This window comes from Dermacentor andersoni, chromosome 8 (genome assembly GCF_023375885.2).
Source record: "Dermacentor andersoni chromosome 8, qqDerAnde1_hic_scaffold, whole genome shotgun sequence".
In the NCBI taxonomy this organism is placed as follows: Eukaryota; Metazoa; Arthropoda; class Arachnida; order Ixodida; family Ixodidae; genus Dermacentor; species Dermacentor andersoni.
The window spans coordinates 136032044-136038043 of record NC_092821.1 but is presented as its reverse complement, the minus strand read 5'-3'; positions in this window follow the sequence as shown (position 1 = coordinate 136038043).

Here is a 6000-nt window from a genome sequence, read left to right as displayed (position 1 = left end):
TTGGACTAGACACGTCAAAGATGACCTAATGTAAAGATACTGCAATTTTATTTCGGACCATAGATTATCATCCCACGGATTCGTGCAATAAACTATGAGGCCGTGCCAGACAGCATTACAACATCGCATCAGTGCCGCGCGCGACATGATGTCAACCTATCAGTGCTTATGGAGCCTTTCTGCGTGGGATAACGAAATCTAGAACGAGGTTTATGTTTGTTTGATATATTTGGTTATGGTGATTTTTGTGGCGTTATTCCAGGCAGGAAGGAACCAGGAAGTTGCAGGAAAAGTAAGCAAAAGAATTTGTTTATTCTATGGACGATGTGACTGGCGAGCGTCAGCACAGCTGGGCCGCCGTCAGTGATAAGCTCGGAAGAAGCGCGCGGGCTACGCTCGGCGCCGCAGTATATAGGCCCTTATCGAAGGGGCGTGTCGCAGTAGCGTACGTGTCGGTTGTCGGTAGGTGTGCAGCCACTACACTCCCCCGTTCTTATTGTAGTTTGGGCGCATGCATTGAAACAAAGTAGTTCATTGCACATAGTGGTCCGGAGGCCACCGCTGCCTTGCAGGATAACACTGCTCTGCCGTGGCTGGAAGCGAAGATGAAGCTTGCAGCACCGGCGTCATCTCGGGTCGCGGCTTCTCGGGGTCGTCTCGCTGTTCAGGGATGTAAGGAAATCCATATCTCTGGCTGTAATTGTGTGGTTCTGGTGGTGCTTCCAGGCAAACACACCTCGACCGGTTTCCACACGAAGTCTGTATGAAACAGGTCCAGTCCGCCCTAACACAACCCCAGGCAACCACTTTGCACCGCGTCTGAAATTTCGCACAAGAACTCTTTTACCCACAGCAAATCCACGTGCACGTTGCTTGCGACGCACTGTATGGACGAACTGCCTCGTCGAAACCTGCTGCAGCGACGGCTTGACTGCATCTAGACGGGTGCGGAGTCGACGCTGTAGCAGGAGAATGGCCGGCGCCTCGCCCGTGGTCGCATGTGGAGCGTTTCTGTAAGACAACAAAAACTCTCCCAACGTTGTGCTTAAGCTCGCGGCAGTACTTTTCCGCAGTACCGCTTTCAAAGTTTGGACAAATCGTTCAGCCTCTCCGTTACTGCTCGGATGGCAGGCTGACGTCCTTACATGGCGCGTACCAATGCTCCTAAGGTAGTTTGAAAACACAGCCGAGAGGAATTGTGGCCCATTGTCAGATACCACAGCTTCAGGGTAACCAAACCTGCAGAAGATTTCGTGGAGACGGTTTACTTTGTTTTCCGCGGACGTTTCTCGCATTTGGCCCACCTCCAGCCACCTGGAGTGAGCGTCAACCACAACCAGGAACATGGCACCCCTGAAAAGTCCTGCAAAATCTATGTGCAGACGTTCCCATGGTCTGGTTGGCCATGCCCATGGGTGCAAAGGAGCCGGGCAAGGCATCGCGCGTTGAGTTAAACAGGGGTTGCAAGAACGCACTTGGTTCTTAATGTCGCGATCGATGCCTGGCCACAACACGTAAGTGCGTGCTAGTTATTTCATCCGAACAATTCCAGGATGTCCCTGGTGCAATTCTTCGATCATCTGCGACTGTTGTTTCGGAGAAATAACGACACGTTTTCAAAGAAGAAGACACCCTAGCTGCGCAGAAAGTTAACAGCGTCTGTGAAAAAACGGCTTCATTTCTTCACTCACGACGTTCTCAGGCCAACTGTTCATTACGTGCTGCATGACCTTCTTTAGAATCGGATCTCGGGCCGTTTCGCGTGCCACATCACGACAGTTGATTGGCAAGGACTGCATGCGTAGGAGATAGAACTGGTCGTCCGAGCATTCTTCACTTTCACTTGGTAGAGGCAATCGACATAAGCAATCTGCTTCGGCATTGTGACTCGATGGCTTATACTTCAAAGTAAAATTGTAAGCATACAGAACTAAAGCCCAGCGTTGCAGTCTAGCTGCGGCAACAGTTGGTATTCCAGTCTTGGGACCGAAAATTGCCTGCAAGGGTTTGTGGTCTTTAACGAGAACAAATGGACGCCAGAAAAGATAGTACTGGAAGCGTTTGAGGCCGTAAACAAGAGCGAGTGCCTCTTTTTCCAGCTGACTATAATTGACCTCTTGTGAATATTAAGTACGTGATGCGTGCGCAACCGGATGGCACGGATCATTTGGCTCCACATGAGAGATGACAGCTGCTATACCTTTTGCCGATGCATCACACGACAGTTGCAGAGGCGCACTAGAGTCGTAGTGAGTGAAAACCGGTGGCTGTGACAGGAGCTGCTTGATATCCGAGAAGGCTGCTGCGCACTCGTCACTCCAGGCCCAGGGAACATCGAGCCGCAGCAATCTGTTTAGGAGTAAAACGACGCTTGACAGGTTAGGAACAAACTTGCCATAGTAGTTTATCGAGCCCAACAGAACGTAATTGCTCTTTGTCCGTGGGACGCGGAGCCTTTGCGATGGGTGCTAGCTTGTCAGTTGCCGGTTCGATTCCGTGCGCGTTAATGACATGTCCGAAGCGCTGCAACTTGTCTATGAAAAACTCGCATTTTTTTTTCTTTACCCTGATGCCTCTTATTGATAACCGTCTCAATACCCCCTCCAAATTTTTCAAGTGCTCGTGTTCAGTCTTTCCGGTGACCATGATGTCGTCGATGTAACAAGTAACCCCGTCAAGGCCCTTCAGAATATTACCTATGATCTGCTAGAAGATCGCCGGCGCTGAGGCGATGCCAAAAGGCAAGCGGTTAACAACATATAAGCCCCTGGGCGTGTTCAAGGTCAGGTAGGCTTTGGATTCCTCGTCCATTTCGATAAGGCCGACTTAAATCAATTTTGGCGAATTTCTGACCTCCCGCTAATGCTGCCAAAAGCTCATCCGGCTTTGGAAGCGGGTACGTCTCGACATCTAGGATTGGTTTCAGCGTGAGTTTGTAACCTCCACAGATTCTAATTGACCCGTCGCGCTTTACTACGGGAAAAATTGGCGTAGCATACTTCCTACTGGCGACACGAGAAATGATTCTCAACTTCTCGAGCTTTCCCAATTCAGCATCTACCCTTTTCACAAGAGCGAAAGGCACACTCCGTGCTGTTAAATAACGAGGCCCTTGGTCATCCTTAAACTGGAGGCTTGTCTGCTCTCCTTGTATGGTCCCTAACTCATCCTTAGACAGGTCTTCGTTTTTCCGTCGCAGCATTTCCAGTGCTGCGGGTGGATTGCCTAACGCAGCAGACACCTTGCAAAGACCTCGAATGCTACCCCAGTCTAGCCTTATATGCTGTAGCCAGTTGCGACCTAAGAGTGGTATGCCACCTTGCGGAACAATGTAAAGCGGCGATCGTGCCTCTTGGTTGTGGTGCCGGACCAACACATCCATTACTCCTATAGGCTTTACGGTTTCCCCTGCGTACGTCTTCAGTTGCATATTTGTTGGTTTCAAACGAACACCAGGAAAGTACACTTCAGCCTGATGGTGCGACATGACCGATATTGCTGCTGATACTGATACACGTCGACACTGTTGAGCTTAGTGAAGTCGTGCTGGGTCTTGCACTCAAGCGTGCCCATGCACTGCTTCTGGTTTTTCGGTTCCACTCTTGCTCTGCACATTCTGCGTATGTGCCCCTGCCGGTTACATTCGAAGCAAGTAGCTCGTACGTGCGGACACGCTTGCGCATCGTGCTTGAAAGAACCACAGCCATAGCACTGCTGGGATTCGCCACGTTTACTCGCGTACTTATTGTTCTGCTTTACGCTCTGCATTCGGCGAACTAGGCCACCGCTATCTGATAAATCATGGGCTGTCACTGCATTGTTCATTGCGGCCTCGGACGCCAGAGCACGGTCAACTGCCATCTGGAAAGTTAAGTACTTGTCCTCGACGAACAGCTGTGTCTGGATGTCTATTCGGCGCATACCACACCCAAACTTGTCGCGAAGCGCATCGTCGAGAAAAGAACCGAAATCGCAGGTTTGAGCCAGCCTGCGTATCTCTTCTACAGACTGAGCTATTGTCTGCGTTTCGCCCTGCACGGCGCGGTAAAACTTGGCTCTCTCGCCAATAATGGAAGGCTTTGGCGACAGGTGTTTGCTCAAAACTTCCCTTAACGGGCTTAATGACTTCGAAGTAGGCGTATCGGGAGCAGTCAAATATTTAACAGTTGGTAGGTTTTCGGACCGATGAGAGTTGCGAAAACGTCTACTTGAAGATCGGCTGGAACCTTGTTTGCCCTCACGTATGATTAGAGTCACTCGTCGTACGACGTTCAGTCACTGGTGGAGTCGTCATAAGGCTACATCTGTCCCAGCTGCGAGGCCATCTCGCAGTATTGTCGGTTCCGAAGAAGAGAATGCCAACTTAGCTGCAGGGTCCCGCTGTCGATGCGTTGATCCTCGTCGCAATTATGTGGTGTTCTTCCATGCAGGCAGGAACCAGGCAGTTGCAGGGAAAGTACGCAAAAGAATTTCTTTATTCCATGGACAAGGTGACTGGCGAGCGCCAGCACAGCTGGGCTGCCGTCAGTGATAAGCTGGGAAGAAGCGCTGCGGTATATAAGCCCTTATCAAAGGGGCGTGTCGCAGTAGCGCACGTGCCGGTTATCGGTAGACGTGCAGCCACAACAATCTTGTTTTTCGCTTTAGCGTTCTCTGTGAAGTATTGAGACGATGCTTTTTAAGAGGGGACATTGCCATGTGTACTTATCAGCTTTACCACTGAACGCATTGCACCGGCTGAGAAATGTACCAAGTGCTCTGGCAAGAGAAACGCGCGTATTTCTGTATCTGAAGTTTCTCTAATAGTACCACTGGTTCTATCCGTTGTCTCTTGTCACGGAACCTTGTGTAATCGACGCTACGTGCGAAGCGAATTGCGTAGCATATTCTGAAAAGCACTCGGGCACCTGCGAACCTCCAACGAGTCATGTCTTAAAGCGGACGCCCTTCAACCGCACATAATATTCCCGACACTCGCCTTCTTTATTGATCCTATCGTTCGGTTTCAGTGTTACATGTTTGGCTGAGCGTAAGTTCTCCTAATACATATTTGAATTTATGACTCAAAGTTAGACGTTGCCTTATTAAAAAAATGGGGTTTTAAGTGCCAAAACCAACATCTCATTATGAGGTCCGCCGTAGCAGGGGACTCCGAAAATTTGGATCACCTGGGGTTCTCTAACGTGCGCCTAAATCTAAGTACACCGGTGTTTTCGCATTTCGCCCCCATCGAAATGTAGCCACAGTTGCCAGGTTTCAATTCCGCGAACTTGTGCTTAGCAGGCTAGCACCACAGCAATTAAGCAACCACGGCGAGGGACGTTGCTTCATTCGTCATCGTCACTACAACATTACAATATATATGTGTAATTGTTTCAGATTATTTCAGAGAATATTACACATTACTTACTGCGATATTCAGTTTTAACGGTGTAACGTGTGGTAGTGCGTGGAGTAGTTGGAGCAGGGCGGTGATAGTTTATCCCACATCTTGAACCACGACGCGCTCCAAAAGCACATTGCCGGCTTTCTCCAGGCATCGGTAATAGCAGAAGGAAAATTGAGGCAATAACAAGAAACATTTTTTGCTCGAGGAAATGGTTATTCGTAAATGCCGTTCCAGTTGCAAAGTTGGCCCATCTATATACCCCTTGGAACACAATGAACAAAGAGGATTTTCACGGTAGTAATCCTCACCAATTTAGTTTTTGGTTTCTGTGGGGACATTTGACGTGGCACGGACATTATTTTTGTTGTACGGCGGACACTACTGCTTTGAAAAGGGTACGACAACAGCACTTTCAAGAGCCGCACTTGGCCCGCATTGTATTTCACCGCGAAATGCACTAGTATCGAATTTTCGTGATAGCTTAAAATAGTCTTTTTACCTGCAAGAAAGACCCGGTTTCGCCCAAAACGACAAGCATCGATCGCGATAGCAAATTAACAGACAGCTATACCAAGTAAGTATACCAGTTCTATCGGTAGTATAAATTCATA